Below are 18114 nucleotides of genomic sequence, written 5' to 3' on the forward strand. Positions count from 1 at the left end.
CGGTCAAGAAAGCTGAAAGGGAAGTGTAAACCTTTAGAGAGTAACATGGAAAATAAAGAACACATCTCAGTAATTCACTCTACGCTAAAAAGGTGGCCGTATGTTTATATACATCCAACAACAAGACTTACACTAGAAAAGCATTTGAGTTTCCTTTTGCATTCATTTACCTTGCACAGCTGGGATACCGTTAAACCATCTCTCTCCAAAACGCACGGTTATAACGTGACTGGGGGGGGTTGTGCGCTATGTCCCTCCTAGTGACATCTGCCCAGCTGCGCTGCCCAAGAGAGACGCTACTGAAGCGCCAGGGAAACGCGCCATGGAAAGAGAGGCAGAAATAAAGCACTGCAGAGCACGCCGTCAAAATACTGGGGAAAACCCCGTAACGTTCAGTTGCCTCTCTCTTGAAACACGGAGAACAAATACCTCACTGCTGAAACACACCTCCTAAGTTGCATGCCACAGCTATTGGGCAGTTACAGTTTCAACAGTGCCAGTCGCTTTGTCAATGACACCATTTTAACTTCTGTTTAAAGTTCCAGTTTGATAGAAAAGTCAGTGAGATAAGAGATCCCCCAGACGGTTTCACTGGGGGGAGGGGGGCGCAGAAATCAAATCCCCAGTGCTGCAATACATCAGGCTACCAAAAGGGACCGGCAGATTTGCTAATGCTTTTGGCTGTACCGAAGCATGCAGAGGAACGCCTTTCGATCATATCTCGGCTGTTGCAACCGACAACCAAAGACCAGCGATGCCATCAGCTTTTGGAAGACGTGCTGGGCTTGGGTCCTTGGAAGGAAATTGACTTTTCTGGGTGTTTTTAAAGAGAGTGAAAAGTCTTGCTGCTGATGACTTCTACTGGCACGTCCAGCCGCTCCGATGGGAAGTTCATCAAATGCAACTTCTTTGAATGAGAAGGACTGCCAGTCGGGAAAATCTCTTCCCAACTGAAGTCAAAAATTACACACCGTAGCTTCAGGAAAAAGGACCTTCTCGAAGCAGTAACTCACCAAAACCACATCAGGACTCACTGGCGGTACTTACAAGGCTGCTAACGCTTCTTGGGAAAGCCTGGAAAACACGCGGAAGCGACGCCCATTTGTCCCGTTTTGGCCACGTCTCTTCTTTGACCTTGACGGCTTTTCGTACGGATGCTAGGATCGCAGTAAGGCTTTTCAAGTACTGCTACAAGATATTTTAAAACCTTACTGACTGAAAAAGCAGAAAGCTTTTCCCAGGAAAACAAAGGCTCTTTCTTCTGAACACCTGAACTCTTCCCAACAGTTTCTTTCCTCTTTTAGTACAAAATTATTTTCACAGTATCATTTCATAGGAAGCGCACAGAAACAGAAGATTACGCTTTCGGGAAGAGAAAAGAAACGGAGGGAAGTCAGCTTTGCGTAGGCACGCTCCAGAACACGCCTTTTTCTATCTGTAGTATTTGTGTTGAAATACTTCACAGAAAAACTACAGAAGGAGAGTTGGCCCATTCTTCACCTTAACTTTCAAGTCCCCGCTACGAGTACCTTAGGAAAAACGCAGGCACACATCGTAGACGTACCGTGGACTTGCAGACCACTACGGATCCTTTCCGTCCGTCTTGCACTTTCCTGGCAGAAGAAAGGGCGACCGCGGCGAAATGGTGGCGGCTGACATTCTGCTGAGAGAGGAAAAAAAACCCTTTAGCATAAAGCTGGGTAGGAATCTAAAGCTTCCTTTTTTGGTGAAGGCTGGTGAAGACTACAACTGAGCGGAGGAAAAAGTGTTTTGCATCATCTTCGGAACAGTTGACGATACAGGCTGCTAGAGCTTGGGCACTTTTTAGACAACCGTGCCTTTTTTGACTCACGGGCAGCTTTGGTTTGCGCAGCAAAAAGCGCAGCAAGAAGACGGCACGCCCTCAGACCCAGAGCGCAACCCTCCGGATGGCCACACGCCCCTCGCTGTTTTGAGGAGGAGCCGCCGAGCATCCCTGCGAGCACAGCTGCACGCGCAACATCACTTTCACCTACGCTGATTTCAGCGGATGCAGTTTCTGAAGCTTTACACTGAAAACCGTATCTTGACACTTCGCCACAGGAGAAGCGATCCGTAACTAGAACCCCACAAAAACCTTGAAACACCACTTGCAATCCCACAGCAGCGACAGCTTCAGAACTATTTAGACCAGGAACAAGGGAGAAAAATAAAACCGCTTCATCGCACGCACGGGAAAGCGGCAGAGAAAAGGGTCAGCATTCGTAGCCCTCACAGAAAACAGGCATTCTCCTTCCCTTCCTAAAGCCCTCTCTTGGGTCTAAATACCGCAGCACTACCGTGGCAGTATCGAGAGCAGGGAACAACAGCCCCGCCGCTGGACGTTTACGTAGCGGCATACATAAACAGAGGGACACGTTTTGCCACGCACAACCCTGAACTTCCTGAAAATTCACGTTTACCAAAAGAGCCACTTGGAGCATACTGCCCAGCAGCGTTTGGCAATAAAACTGCCATGTGGTGGACCCACGCAAATCGCTCGGTAACTTGCTATTTGCTTCCCGTTGTTTTTCTTCCTTCGGAAATTCTACTTGCGGCCAAGTTATTCACTACGGCTTCAAGCATTGACCTTCCTGGGATTACCAGCACATCTACACAGGCAAGTAACTTACCTGCTCTTCTACCGTTGTCCAAATTCCAATTACAGTCATGAAAGAGGAGTGAAAGAGAAGAAAAGGAGAGCTCAGGCAGCAAGAGAGCTCTGCAGGCTGCCGCCACTCAGCGTCGCACTCTTCTTTTTAAACCACACACACGCGCCCCCCACAAAAAAACAGACCAAAAACCCCGTGACCTTGTACCTTTTTTCTTTCAGAGCTCATCCCTGTCTCAGCACGCCGTCTTGTCAAAGCGTGAAGTGCAGATGATCTGTAGCCCAATGACATTTGCGTGCGATGGATACACGTTCAGAAGGAGTCCAGATCTGTAAGACAGGTGCCGTTTTGGTGGTTTTAATAATCATCACTCGAGTGCATTGACTGACACGCTTGGAAGGAAACTAACTGTTGTGGTTTAGCCCCAGTCGGCAATTAAGTGCCACCCAGCAGCTGGCTCACCCTCCCCCCCCAGCGGGATGGGGGAAAGAAGCCAAGGAGCAAAAGTCAGAAAACTCGTGGCCTCAGATAAGAAGAGGTTAATCATTGGAACACAACAAGAAGAAGAAGAATGAATTATCATGAGAAGGAAAACAACAAGACAGCAAGAGAGGAACAAAACCCAGGAAAAAACAAGTGATGCAAGCCCTCACCACCCGCCGACCGATGCCCAGCCACTCCCCCAGCAGCGATCCCTATCCCCCGGCCAACTCCCCCCAGTCTCCATACTGAGCATGATGCCAGATGGCACGGAATAGCCCTTTGGACAGCTTCCATCAACTCTTTTGGCCGTGTCCCCTCCCAGTTTCTCGTGCGCCCGGCAGAGCACGGGAAGCTCAAAACTCCTTGACCAGTGGAAGCATTTCTTAGCAACAACTAGAACATCACTGTGTTATCAACATTATTCTCATCCTAAAATCCAAAACACAGCACTATACCAGCTACTAGGAAGAAAATTAACTCTATCCCAGACGAAACCAGGACACTCATTCCCTTTTAAACATAGCGTCTCCTTGGGGGGAAAAAAATGTGTTAGAGATGGAAAAAAAAACGACAACTCGGGGCTCCCAACCACCACCGAGCAGTGGGGAAATTAACGAAAGTGAAGACAAAGAGCAGCAACGCTGTAATCCTGATCAGGGACTTCAGAGACCCTCCGAGTCTACACCTCAAGCCTAGGAATGACTAGTCCTTTTTTGGAAGGACAAACTTTTTTTACATAAAACTCCTAGACTGAAGGCTCCACGGAAGAGAATGCGGATTGACCCACAGCACAGCATGCCATCAACACTCTAATGAAAAAAAAAAAAATTGAATAAAAATCAAGTTGAAATGTCAGTTTCCATCACATTTCACTCATTCTATTTCTACTGGCATCTAGGTGCTCCAAAATTAACTCTACTGACACCATAGGTTACTAACAATGTAGTTGTGCATATAAAAAGAAAAGGCTCTTGCCAACTTGCCCGTAAAGTTAGTCTGAACAAACAGAAGAGAAACACTTGACCCTGAAGAAGGTAACAGGCAGCTCTTCATTTATCCGAGATGAAAGTTCATTCTTTTACCCGAAAGGAAAACCTTCGGAACTGCCAAGGGACCAATCCAGGAACGAGGCACGCTCCGTTACGCGCAGGTCTTCATCACCTTTTCTGCACTGGCAGCAGATTTGCCTTTTCTCTGGGTTTCAGGTGGAGCATCTGTAGCGTCCCTGAACTCGCAAAGGTTTCTCCCCGCTCCCCCGGCCCCATACGCGCGATTCCCTGAGCGGCAAGCGGGACCGACCACGCGGGATTTTCTGCACGTGACGCCGAAGGTGACACTGGGAAAAGAGGAGGCAAAAAATGATCCTGTTTGTCACACCCAGCCGACGGGGAAAACACAGGGAGGGTTCTGCCAGAGGGGCCCTGAGGGGCCAGGCCGTGCACCCCGGCAGCTCCAACCGACCGGCCCCTCTCCCCTTTGCCAGGTACCGGGAGACACCGCTGCCTCCCGCTGCCGCCTCGCCCGCGCCCCTCGCAGCGGGGCTGCCCCAGGAGAGCCGGGGCACCCCACCTCGCTCCCACCCCCAGGAACGGGACCGGGAGACGCCCTCCATGCAGGGAGGGGCGCAGGGCGTGGATTTAATCCCCGAGGGAAGAGGCCAGGCTCCCCGCTGGCAGAAGGACCGCTCGCCTCCCTGCTGCTCAGAGACGCTGGCTGGGGACAGCCCTGCCTGCGCCCGGCCGCTCTGCAGCCCCGCTGGGAGCGCAGTCCGGCCGACGGATGCTCCAGCGAATAGACGCTCCGGCTCACGGCCGCCCCCGCTCAGCTAACGTTGCCTCTGGCTAACGCACGCTCCAGACAGCGGACACCCCATCTCCTTCCAGCTCCTCCTCGCTACAGCTCTGGCTAACCGAAGCTCCGGCTCCGCACCGAAGCTCCGCTCGATTTCAGCTCCTTCTCCTTACGAGCTCCAGCTATTTGCCACAGTCTGGGCTTTGGACAAGCTCGGAAAGCGGTCGCTGTCAGAACTTGAATATGACTATTAAACATCACAGCTGGACGCTGTGGAAATACCGATTCATCAGTTTGTACGATTAAGTAGTTAAGAACTATTCTCAGCAGCGTACAAAGAAGAGCTGGGCTCCAAGAGGGCGTGCGGGGTCTGAAAAGCACCCTTACCCCGAGAGGCCACCTCAGACCGAGAGGCTGGCCCGGGGCACGCCGGCCTCCCGAACTCTGGGCTCCGACGCGACCAGACCCCCACCCTCCAGGGAGGGTCCGTGCACCCTGCCCACCCTCTGCTTTCCCCCGCAGCCCCCAACGCCCTCCCCCCGCCCTGCGCAAACAGCCAAACTGGCTTCTGCTTTGGGCCCCCAAACCAGCTCCCATTTCTGAGCCCACAAACCCACCTGCTCAGCCTGTTCTCGAGTCCCAAAAATGCAGCACTTCACCTCTGCTCCTCAGCCCAAAAACGTACCGCTCGGTCCCCTCTGGCAGGTCCTGAAAACGCACGACTCAAGCTGTTTCTCAGCCCCAAAGTCAGCCACCTCAGCCTCTTTTCAAGCCCCGAGAACACAAGACCTGCTCTCCATTTTCAGGCCCCAAACCAGCTCACCCTCTCTGCTTTCCGACCCCTTTGCGGTCCCCATGCCTGATGCTGCGGGATGGGGGGAGCGGAGCCACCCCACAGCCCTGCACCCCCAGGGCCACACGTGCACTTTTGGGAGCGCTTGGGCACTGCGGAGGGCCCGGCCCCACACCTCTGCAGGGCCGCACCAGCACAGGCAGGGCGTCGCTTTATTACGGCTGCTTCCGGCTCGCTTTCTCCGGCACTGGTTGGGGGTGCCGGGCCCGCACCCCAAACCCCCGCAGCCCCAAGCACCCCTGCGGGGAGCCGGGCCCAGCCGCCTCCAGGAACCCCCGCCCGCCGCAGCCGCGGCCCTTCCCCGCCACTCCGGCCACCGGCACCCGCCCGGCGCCGCAGGAGCCCCCCGGGCCGCCGCTGCCCGACCTGCGCCGGGAGCGGCAGAGGCTGCCCAGCTCCACAAGCAGAACCTGAGAGCCAGATGGGGCTGCCCCTACTCCCCCCGGCTCGCACACGGGTTCGGCCCCAAAACCCCCCGACGAACCCCAGGAGAGCGCTCGGCCCGGGGCTGCTTTTTCCCCCGCCAGTCCCAAGAGAACAGAGCCTGCACCCGCCCCTATTTCATACAGGGATGGGGAGCAGGACAGAGGACTGGAAAGAGAAAAGGAAGACAACGGAGAAGACTGAGGTGCCGCCAGAGAACGAAAGGCCGAAAGAAAAGGTCAGAGACATAGAGGAAATCAAACACAACAGGGACGAGAAGCCCTGCAGAGAGATGGAGCAAGAAAAGGCAGGGTCAGCGAGCAGGACAGAGGGGTAGAGAGGTGGGGGGGAAAGGAGAGGAAGAAGAACAGAGGAACGTGACGGCGACAGGGCGCAGGACATACAGACAGAGAGAGAAGAACCACAGGGAACAGGACAAAGGGACTGGGAAAGCAAGAAAGGGTCAGATTTGTACAAAGAGACCAAGAAGGAAAAAGGAAAAAAAAAGCAAGCCATGGGCTAGAGGACAGAGGCAGAGGAAAAAAGGGCCAGGGAGCAGGACAGAGAAGGAGAGAAAGGAAAAAGCGGAGACAGGGAAGAGGGTCAGGGAGAGGAAGCAAAGGGCAGGGAGCAGGAGAGAGGTGGAGAAAGAAGCGCTGGGGCAGAAGGATAGAAAGAGAACAAAGACAGACAGGAAGAAGGATGGCGGACGATAGAGAGAGGGGAAAAAGAAGGACGAGGAGCAGGACGCAGATTGTCAGACAGGGACAGGGAGCAAGACCACGCGCTGGCTTACGCATACAGACCCTGCGGTGCACGCTGGCGGCCTGGCCTGCCGCGGACTACGAGGAGGGATCCTTCCTCACCCGGAGAGGCAGGCTCTCTCTTGCCTGCAGCGGGAGGCAGCCGCCAGACGGCCTTCCATTTCTTCTTCTTTACCCTTCTCTGGCTTCTTTCTCCAGCTTCAGCCGCAGCAGCTCCTGTCCACAGCCAGCAAGCGCTCCGCCCGTCCCTTTTCGCCCCCACGCCGCGAGGAGAGCCAGGCCAGGCACAGACAATCCACGCAAGCCTGAGGCGGGTGCCGTCACCGGCAGCCCCAGGGGAGGAAGGGACGACCGTGTCCTCAGCGCAGCCTCTGGGAGAGGGAAAGAAGAAGCAGACACCGTTATTACCGCAGATCGCCCCGGGCTGAAGCCTCTCCTTCCGCAGGGGCTTCTCGAGACGCGCGGAAGGCCAGCTTGCCACCGGCACGACGGGGCTTGGGAGCGACCTGGGGCTACGGGACAGGCTTCAGGGGAGGGGTTGGAGCTGGGGGCAGCTGCGCGTGGGGGGGCAAGCGGGGCCGGGGGGGGCTCAGGGGAGCTCTGGAAGCGGGGAGCCGCCCGGCGTCTGCGCCTGGGGGGGTGTCCGCCTTCTTCCCCTCTCCCCTTCTCTCAGCTCTCGGGCAACTCCCTGGGGCTGCCCTGACCCAGCTCGCCTCCGGCACACCGGCAGCCTGCCGCAGCGGGCACTTTCAGGCTTCCCGTCCCGCAGCCAGCGGGCAGAAGACACCCCCGCGCCCGCCAAAGGGGCTCGCTCGCCTTACCGCTGCCCCAGGACGCCCGCCGCCGCCGAGACCCGCGCCCAGCGCGCCGCCATGCCGCTCCCGGGCACCGCGCATGCGCCGGCCGCCGACGGCGCGCCGGAGGGGCCAGGGCTGGCGCCCGAACGCCGGGCGGCAGCACCGCGCTGCGGCCGTGCCGCCGCGGCACCAGCGGAGGCGGCAGCGCCGCTGCGCCCTTGTGCGGTGTCGGGGCTGCAGTACCGCGCCGCGGCACCGGCAGCAGCGAGCACCCGGCGGGCGGCGCGGACCCAGGGCGGCACCGGCGCCGCAGTCCCGCGCGGAGCGCCCGCCGGCAGCGTGCACGCGGGGCGGCGGCAGCGGCGGCGTTTCCTTACCGGGAGGCAGCAACGAGCGCGGCGGCGGCGCCGCAGGCACCGCGGCACCGCCTTGCCGTTACCGGCGGACGGCAGCCGCGGTGAGCACGGCAGCACCCCACCGCACATGCGCGGTGCCGGACCTGCAGTACCGCGTTTCCTCCGCCAGAGGGCAGCAGTGAGCGCGGGCGCCGCCGCGCGCCCGCCCCCCCCCGCCCCGGCGCGCGCCACGTGCCCGAGGCCGTTCCCCGCCGGCAGACGGCTGCCGGCCCCGGCAGGTACCCGGAGGCCAGCATGGGGCGAGGACGCACCCCGGCGTGCTGCACACACCAGCGGGGCTGGCTGGAACCTCCCTGCCGAAAGACTACATCTCCCGGCATGCCCTGCGAACAACCTGCCCGACCACAAGCTGGCTACCCCAGGACTACAGCTCCCAGCATGCTGCGGGCTGCTGCCTTCTGTGCCATTTAACCCTATGGGGACACCGTCCCCTACGCCCTCCTCCCCTCACCAGCACCCGCGGGACCCCGCTGCGCCTGCGGAGGCTGGCTCGCAGGGCCGGGATTCCCAGCACCGCCACCGGCTCCGCTTCGGGTCCGATGCTTCCCCAGCTGCCCCGCACCCCTCCGCACGACCTGGAAACCCCCCCCCCACACAGACACGCACCCGGGGACGGGGGCCTTTGTGTCGGGACCACCCTTTTGCAGGGCCCCGACCCGACCCAGCTGCTTCCCCAGCACTACCCCTGCCCCCCGGTGAGCCCCAGCGCTCAGGCAGCCCCGCGTGTCCCTGTGCGGCCTCCCCCCTGCCCCGGTGCATCAGCTTTCCCCCATCCCCTCGGCTTCTGGGCCACCCGCGACCCCGGCGCCGCACCCTCCGCTCCTTGGCCCTAGTGCGGGTCTTCCTGGACCCGGTCGCTGTTGCCCCAGCCCCACCTCCCCCTTTGTGTCACCTTCCCGGGATGTTCCCGGTCGCAGGGACCGCCCCCCCACCCGCGGCCCCATTCACCTGTTCTGTGCTTGCAGCCTCAGTCCCGGTCCCAGCATGTATTGCTCAGCACTGGCGTTGTTGTCCTGGACCTACCCTCATGGGGTGATGTGAACACCACCCTCATGGCAGTAGCCCAGCTCAGCAGCCCCCGGCCCACAGCTGCAGCCCGTGTGGGGACACGGGCACCATAGCCATCAGCCCTGCTGGCCACTCCAGAGGCTGGTCAGCCCCAGGCCCTGGGCCCAGAGCTGCATCCCACCGAGAACACAGGCTATTGCCCTCGGCCCCACTGGGGACAGCTGTGGTCGCTGGGACAGCAGAGGGGTGCCCCAGCTCCTGAGGGCAGCTTGCCAAAAGCCAAAGGGAGAGTCCTGGGCTGCACAGGAAGAGAAAAGGGGACGAGAACAAAGGGAGAGCCCTGGAGTGCAATGCTGGGGTGGGAGGAAGCCATCAGCAGGTGACAAGGAAAACATAGGACTCTGGGGGCACAGGAAGGGGGGGGGGGCGGGGCCTGGGCCCCACAGAGAGGAAAACAGTTGACCCTAGAGCACACCAAAAAAGCACTGGCAAAACTCTGGGATGGGAGGAAAGCTAAGCAGGAAGCATTGCGGCACGCTGTATGAGAAACACAGGGCCTTGGGACACACAGAAGGACTCGGGGGGAACCTAAAATATGAATTCAGGAGTTCAGAGGGCTCCAGGGCACGGCCAAATACAAACTGGTGCACACCAAAAGGGCTGCGCAGCATGCCACGGGGCTCAGTGTCGCTGTTTGCTTAGGGACATGGTGTAGTGGTGGTCTTGGTAGTGTCAGGCTTACGGTTGGACTCGATGATCTTAAAGGTCTTTTCCAACCTATACGATTCTGTGATTCTGTGATGGGAAGCGGCCTGCAGCCACCACCAGACCCTATGGAAACTCCCTCTCTCAGCACCGTTTGTGCTGGCCCCAGACCTTCGCCCGTACCTTGGGTACCGTAGGGGGTTGCCCCCTCAGCGACCTCGTTGGGAATGAAGAGCTCACAACCCGTATTCCTTCAGATCCTCCTCTCTGTCCCCTCTGTCCACGCTTGCCCCAGACCAAACAGCCCGGACCAGCCCTTGCCGTGCTCCGGCCTCACTCGCCCCTCACCTGCCCAACACACAGGGCTCTCCCCCCACTAACTGGCACCGCCTCAGCCGAGGACCCTGTGCCCAAAGCCTGCTTCCAGACGGGCTTGCGCGCCTGCCTCCCCGCAGCTCCAGCGTGTCTGCGTCTGCAAGAGCAAGGGCGCGTGCACGGGCCCAGAAGGAGGAGCAATCTTGGCTTTCCTAACCGTATTTTACTACTGTTTGTGCGCTATTCCCACCCAGACCTTCGTATGCGCATACCTAACCCAAAAATCTCTTTGCCCTTAGCACCTTCAGTCACTCGCAGCGCTGAGGTTCTTCCCCTCTCTCAAAACTTACTTGCTCTTTCCTGTCTCCTTGTCGCACCTCCTCGGCCCTTTCTGTACATTCTTCCTTCAAACAACACGCCTGAAATCAACAAAATGGGTCAAGCAGCCGTCTTCAAGTTGATGCCTCTGATAGGATTATCCTACAAACCAATCCAACTACTAAGGTCATTGGACAATTCTAGTTTTAGAGCATTTTTCCAAAGCTTTTAAGTGCGGTTCCCTGCTAGGTTATGTGATAAAAGCTTGTCTCCATAAACTCCAAGTCACACAGAGGCGCTATGCCAGGTAAGGCACCCCAGTGACCCAGCCAGAGAAACGGATTCCCTGCCCGGGCTCCTCCCAGAGCTGTCCCGGCAGAGCCGCCAGCCCCACGGTGCGGGGTGACACTCGTCACGACGAGTAGACGGGAGCGGCTTTCCGGATCACCATACAGACTGAGAAAGGTTGCCGACTAAGGCTGTGGGACGCACGTGGGGACCGCACAGGATGTACTATGGTCTGTTTACTGGAGGAACCAAAGGTGGGGAAGGGGAGGTAGCAGAGGAGTTTGGGGAGGAACAAGCATCGGAAAAGAGAGGGACAAGGGGATAAACAGGGCTGGTGGCACGCAAATAGGTTGCTGGTCAGTAGGATTGTCTGGCCATGCCCTGTGCCTGATCAGCAGAGTCTCCTGTCTTCTCATTAACTCCATCCCTAGGTATTTTTGTGAGGGAAAGGTTCTCTGGTTTCGTGTGCGTGCGTGTGTGAGGGCCGAGGCCGAGCGGCCGAGGTGCAGGGCCGAGCTGTGGGGCCTAGGCTGAGTCGTGGGACCTAGGCCGAGCGGCGGCCTCGTCCCTGGAGCTCGGCAGGCATCCTAGATGGCATAGAAAAGAACAAGAACACTCTTTTTTGGGAACAGAGATCTTAGGAGAGGTGCGATGGCAACAAAGCGAGTCCAAAGGGGGCTTACGGAGCTAAAGCGTGCTGCTCGGGAGGCAGCGTGACAGTAGCAGAGGGCTTCTGAGAGGGACAGACACAAGAAGGCTCGAGGACACGGTGAAGAAGTCCAGAGGGGATGTGAACAGACTACGGATGTCCTCAGGGGACCAGGGACTGAACAGAGGTGTCCTAGCTAGCAGAGAGGACAACATGAGTGCTCTGGAGATGAAAGATGTCAGCGGGAATGGTTCTCGGGAGCAAGAAGGGTGCAAATTGTGCTACAGAGCCACATAGGGCTGCGGGGCACGAGGACGGCCTCAGGAGGCACGGTGACGGCACAAGGCGGCTGCTGAGAGAGAGAGAGAGAGAGACAGACAGACAGACAGACAGAAGGCAGCTCTGGCAGGCAATGCAAAACTCAAGAGGGTGTCCCAGCCATGTCCTCAGGGGATGAGCGACCGAACGGAGACATCCTAGACAGCAGTGAATAAGGTAAGGGAGCTGTGGGGCACAACGACAGCCTGAGGAGGGGTTCTGTCCGAATAAGAGAGAGACACAAAGAGGGCTGCAGAGCTGGAAGGGTGCCGTGGGGCACGAGGACAGTCTCGGGCGGCGTCATGACAGGAACGAGGGGGCTCCGGGGGTGGGGAAAACGTGGACAAAGAGACAAACAAAGGATTGCTGACACAATGAGGTCCTCGGGAGGGGATCTGAACGGAGTAGAGATGTCCTCAGGGGACCGGGGACCGAACAGAGGCATCCGACATGGCGGAGGGAAGGCAAGAGTGCTCTGAGGGAAAACGGAAGCCTGAGGAAGCGTTGTCTCTGAAGAAGAAAGATACAAAGCCCGCTGCAGAACTAAAGGATGGCCATGGACCACAAGGGCGCTGGCAGGAAGCGTCGCGACAGAAACAGAGGGGTGCCGAGATGGCCAGAGAGACAGAAGGCGGCTTGAGGGCACAAAGGCACTGGGGAGGGATCTGAACAGAGTACGGAGGTGACGAGGGAGACGCCGACCCACTGGAGGCAAGCGAGATGGAGGAGAGGACAAAGAGACTGCTCTGAGGAAGAGGGAGGAGATGTTCTTACAAAGCCAGAGGGGTACAAGTTACGCTTCAGAAATAACAGCATGCCGAGGAGACCCTCTAACGCCTCAGGATGAATGGAGAGAAGAGAAAAAAAAAATAAAAGACAGAAAGAAAATTTAAGCAGCAACAGGGTATGTGACAAGACAGAGAGAACTAAAAACACAGGGACAGACAGCTCGATAAAAGTCAATACAGAAAGAACACTGAAAAAGCAAAAGGGTACAAGGCAGAGGAGAAAAAATTTAAAAATAGGAAGAGCAAACTAGATAAAAGCAGGCATAGAGAAAAACTGAAAAACAAAGGCCTTAAAGGAAGAAAACAATAAAATAGAGGGACAGCAAACTAAATAAACAAAGACACAGAAACAACATTTAAAAAGCGACAGGGTGTCGTGGTTTAGCCCCAGCCGGCAGCTAAGCACCACGCAACCGCTCGCTCACTCCCCCCCCCGGTGGGATGGGGGAGAGAATTGGAAGAGCACAAGAAAACTGGTGGGTCGAGATAAGAACAGTTTAATAATCGGAACAAAATAGTAGGAATAATAATAATGAATTGTAATGAGGAGGAAAACCACAAAAGAGAGCGAGAGGAACAAAACCCAAGGGAGGGAAAATAAAAAAAGATACAACCGCTCACCACCCGCCGACCGACGCCCAGCCAGTCCCCGAGCAGCGACCGCTACCCCCCGGCCAACTCCCCCCAGTTTCTATACCGGGCACGACATCCTATGGTATGGAATAGCCCTTTGGTCAGTTTGGATCCACTGTCCTGGCTGTGCCCCTCCCATTTCTTGTGCACCTGCCAGAGCATGGGAAGCTGAAAAAGTCCTTGACTGGTGTAAACACCGCTTAGCAACAGCCAAAACATCAGCGTGTTATCAATCTTATTCTCATCCTAAAATCCAAAACACAGCACTATAGCAGCTACCTGGAAGAAAATTAACTCTATCCCAGCCAAAACCAGGACACAGGCTATGGCACAGGCTAGCATGAAAGAGAAAATAAAGACAGTGAACTGGATACAAGGAGATAGAGAAAAAAATTCAAAAGCAACGTGACACAGGAAAGCCTGGAAATAATAAAAAAATAGGGTTAGACATCTGGGTAAAAGTAGGCAGAAAAAAATTTTACAGGTCACAATATACAGCACAGATAGGGAAAAAATAAACAAGAGACAGAAAAAATACATACAAGTGAACATAGAAACAAAAATTCAAAAGCTTTTTCAATTCAAAAGACATTAAGAGAGGAAAAAAAAAAATAGCAAAAAACCCAAGTAGATGGAGACATAAAAAGAAAAATTTAAAGGCAACTGGGCACAGCACAGACTAGAACAAATTAAAAAATGAGGACAGCAAACCGGATAAAGATAGACGAGGAAAGACAATTTAAAAGCAACGGGGTACAGGACAGACAGGAAACAATTAAACAGGGAGAGACATCTTGACTAAAGTAGACACAGAATGAAAATTTTAAAAGCAACAGGATACAGGAAAAAATTAAAAAAAAAAAAAGAGAGACAGAAAACAAGGTAAGAGTACACCTAGAAACAAAATTTCAAAAAGAGAAGAATTATGAGAGTAAAAAAAAATGAAAAATAGGGACAGTTTACTAGAAAAAAGTAGACAGGGTGCAGAGCAGAGGGAGTCACTGCAAAGAGAGACAGGCCACTGCGCAGAGGGAGGCCTCGAAATGCCATTTTCCCCAGCAATGCGGAAGAAGGCAGTGCGGGAAGAGTGAAATAATAGCAGGTGGGGAGCTGGAAAGGGAGGGGCATAGAAAGGAAACGTAGAAGGTGACGGTGTGGAGGGCAGCGCTAGCAGAAGGGCAAAAAGCTTTGGGGAGCCAAACAGCCTGAAAGGGAGACAGAGGCAGGTACAGGCAAGGAGGCAGGCAGAGGTCTGGAGAAGCACGGCAGAGAGGGGCCCGGAGGCACGCGAGGGATGCGCGACTCACCGCAGCTCCTGCCGCCGCCGGGAGACCTTCAGCGCCCCGGGGCTTCTCTCTCGGCCCCTGCCCCTTCCTCCTCCACAGTGCCGGCTGCCTCGCCCGCCCAGGTGCCCCGATGCTCCTCTCCCAAGAGGCTTCCCAGAGACACGGCGGCTCACGTGTGCGGCCGACGGGGCACCGAGCTCCCGGCACCACGCGCTGGTGGTGCGCTCTGCCGGGGACGGCTGGGAGGGATCCTTCCCGGCTGCGGGGACCGGCTGCTCCTTGCTGGAGGCAGCTGCCTGGGGAAGCCCCTTCCTTTCACTCCTCAGCCAGCTCCTGCAGGCAGGCATGCCTAGGCAGCCCCCTCCCCACGTAGAGCCCCTCGGCACAGCAGGGCCAGCCCCCTCCTCAGCCCTTTTTAAACCCTTGGCCCAGCCCCACCCCCTTTTTAACCCTGGGCCCCGCCCCCTCCTCACCTCATGGGTCCCACCTGTGCTGCCCCGGGCCACAGCTGGAGCCCATCGGGAACAGGGGCCAATTACCCCAACCCTCACAAGCCAGACACAGCCAGCAACCTGGCACCGGCACGGGCAGACACCACCACCAAGCTGGCACCGCTGTGGGCAGATGCTGCCTCCAAGCTGGCACCGGCCTGGCAGACTTTATTTTACGGCCCAAAGCCAAGGTTGGCCTCTAAACAAGAAAACATGTGAAAGCACCCTTACAGGATGCCGGTCCGGTGGTGTCCATGATAGCTCTCACAGCCTCCCACGTAAGAGACAGCTCCCCTGTCCGGGACCATGTTTGGCATGTCCCAGGCCCTCGCCGCACCCATGCTGAAAATCAAACAGAACAATTAAGGACTCTGCTTCATCGCCTCAGCCTCCCAAAGAAGCTTCCTTCCTCTGCTGACGGTCGACGCGGATATCCTCGTGCTGTTCCTTTAACGCGGGCTGGCCTTGGGTGCCTGTGCTGCCAAAGGAAGAGAAAATGATCATGCTCTTGTAACGTGCTCCATCATCCTCTTGTTCTTCAAGAAAACAAAAGAAAGCTACCATCCCCATTGCTACGTAACAGAAGTTTGTGCAGGAGACGGCTGAGCCCATCCCCAGAAATGGAAAACTCTGCTATGACCCTGCTTTGCCTTTTGGCGACAGCGCCCGCCATCGGTGTGCCCCAAACAGGCGAGGTCCCGTTCGGGCTGGCGTCTGCCACAAACAGGCGACGTCCCCTGCGGGCTGAACAGAGTCAACTGAACAGAGTCTTCAGAAGAACTTAGTTGTGCATTCAGTTTACAAGTAAATCCCACCCAAGCAATGCTAGGGGCCATGCTGGCATAGAAAGGAATTCATGAGTTCATTTAGTATTTCCAGTGGAACATTCCATAGCTTGTAAAAACAGCCTTAAAGTCTTTTTCCCTGTTGCACCAACAACGCTTATTTTAGTTCTGCTTAAGGGGTCCCCTACAACTACTTACTACAGCATGTGTGGCTCCACTATCAATTAAAAAAATCTAGTCTTTCATTCCCCAGCTTGACTGGAACCAGAGGATCGTCTGGGGAAACTTTCATAGACTCCTCCGGCCCCCTTCAGTCCAACCCAATCTCCGTCATGACTCCAACCCCTTCTTCTGTCTCTCTTTCCCGAGATGACTCAGACGGGGCGGACAATCTTTTTTCCAACGGCCCTCTCGCTTACGATTTGCACGCCGATTCATTCCCAGGGGAATGTCATAACCATTTCTACTCTTATTGCTACGGCCCCTTCCTCGCCCACAAAATTCACCTCGTGTATTTTCTCTCCCTTTTTCTCGGTCTTCTGTCAAGGCAGCCAACAAAGAAGCTTGCGGCGTTACTCGTCCCCGCTTCTCCTTCTCTTCTGTTTCCTCCCCACTATTACGTACCTTATACGCGACTGACAAGAACCGCGAGATTGTCATGCCATCCTCGCCCTCTACCTTTTGTCATCTCTTTCTTATATCTGCTGCCGCTTGACCAATAAACGGCGTGTTCAATAACTTTGAATTGCTATCATCTTCCGGATCGAGATCTGATTAGATAAATTCTTAGGCTTTTGCACTCCATGTTGAATCCCATACCCAATTAACTTTGGATATTCCTTTACCCTCTGTAATCCCTCACACTTGTGTTTGGATCCCACTCCGGATCCTCCTTTGGGAGGTACGTAATGGTATTAGGCACCCCCCCACACACACACACACATTGTTGGACCAGTCCCTCTCTAGCCTTCTCTAAAATTGTTCTCCTCTCCTCAGGGGTAAACAAATATTCTAGGAGAGCCTGTACATCTCCCCAGTTAGGATTATGAGTCGTGATTAACAGTACTATACATTCCCTCTGGATCGTTTCGATAGGATCTGACTGCCCGTTGCCAGTTTAATAAAGCAGAAGCGGTAAAAGGTACGTGTACGGATACCGCTCTTCCTTCAGGCCCTAGAGCCTGGCTGAGGGGAGCTTGAACTATCGGTTTCTGTCCCCTTGTTCTTTTAGAGACAGCACTCACAACTCCATTATCGCTTGAGCTATCACATTCTGGCTGTTTTGGAGGAGCTACCAACAGCTGAATATCCTCTTCCGAATTTTCCCATTCAATACAACGAGGTTTTCCCTTTTTCTCTTTTAACGCATATATTCCAACCTGATGTTTAGAATCCACTAAACCACCTTTCTTCCTAATATCCCAATCGCGTCTTAACGGAAAAACCATATCCACGTAAGGCATTCCATCCCATTTTTCCGTTCTCCGACAAAACAACATTCATTCCGATATAGCGTTATATCTCAAGGATCCATCCTCAGGCCATTTTTCACCATCTTCCAATCGAGATCGTGGCCACCGTTGATTACAATATCGTTTTAGCCCATTCTTAGTCGTGGGATCTCCCCCAAATTGATTGCAATGCTTCAGGGTGCATCCTAGAGGAGAGCAAAGGGGTGCCTCCTGGGAAGCAGCAGCGCCCACATCGGTACCGAAAAACCCAGCATTTCTACACAAACCAGAACGAGGGACGTCTCCCTCTGTTGAACAGGACGGCGTGTAGAAACAAACAGAACTACGCTACTGCCACCTATCTTTCCTGGTGCGTCTTATGCAGAGCCCAGAACAGAACAGAGGGTGCCTGCTTCCCGAGAGATCTTGCCCCTACTCCCCCTTTTCTCCTATCCCCCAAAAATACCTCTTTTCACTAGCATTGCACCGTTGTGTCGCTTACCGCCCGACTGCAGGAGAGGAGCTGAAGGAGTCCCCGGTCGACAGGTCGGTGCGCGCCGGAGTCCGCTCGGGCCTCTTCTCCCCGTCGGACGCGGCAAGATGAACCGGGCGAGGCTGTCGGCTCGGTCCCATCTGGGGTGCCAAAACCATTATCCCACAAGCGTGAGGTCGCTTGCCCGGTGTGCGAGATGCCAATATACGCACAGGGCAGAGGTATGTTTATTTCATGTCTGCGCAGAGATGGGTGCTAGGCGGTAGCTCCCCAAAGCTAGCACAGAGTTCGGTCGTACAAGTACAGTATTTATACGGTCTAGCTATGCATATGCATAAGTAATCACACAAAGCAGTTTTCTATCGGTCGACATTTCTCTTATGTCAACTTAAAGCTACAGCGCTACTTTAACGTGCTGCGCACACTGAG

General features: G+C 55.4%; 1 long non-coding RNA gene across 32 annotated transcripts in view; it reads right to left on the bottom strand.

The window, feature by feature from the left end:
• Nucleotides 1-956: 956 nt before the first annotated feature.
• Nucleotides 957-18114, bottom strand: part of LOC140645971 (uncharacterized) — a 42525-nt gene continuing 25367 nt past the window's right edge. For 25 of the 32 annotated variants that reach the window (XR_012040170.1, XR_012040168.1, XR_012040167.1 and 22 more), the window contains 10 exons: nt 17695-17825; nt 15188-15434; nt 10536-10604; nt 9106-9181; nt 6987-7315; nt 5522-5612; nt 4275-4449; nt 2838-2959; nt 1565-1663; nt 957-1188 (listed from right to left, as the gene is read on the bottom strand). This is a non-coding gene — a long non-coding RNA (uncharacterized lncRNA). Of the gene's footprint in view, nt 1189-1564; nt 1664-2837; nt 2960-4195; nt 4450-5521; nt 5613-6986; nt 7316-9105; nt 9182-10535; nt 10605-15187; nt 15435-17694; nt 17826-18114 lie in introns of all 32 variants that reach the window. The other 7 variants (XR_012040163.1, XR_012040162.1, XR_012040156.1 and 4 more) reach the window with 7 other exon arrangements.

The sequence above is a fragment of the Ciconia boyciana genome, unplaced genomic scaffold, assembly GCF_034638445.1.
Source record: "Ciconia boyciana unplaced genomic scaffold, ASM3463844v1 HiC_scaffold_64, whole genome shotgun sequence".
NCBI lineage: Eukaryota > Metazoa > Chordata > Aves > Ciconiiformes > Ciconiidae > Ciconia > Ciconia boyciana.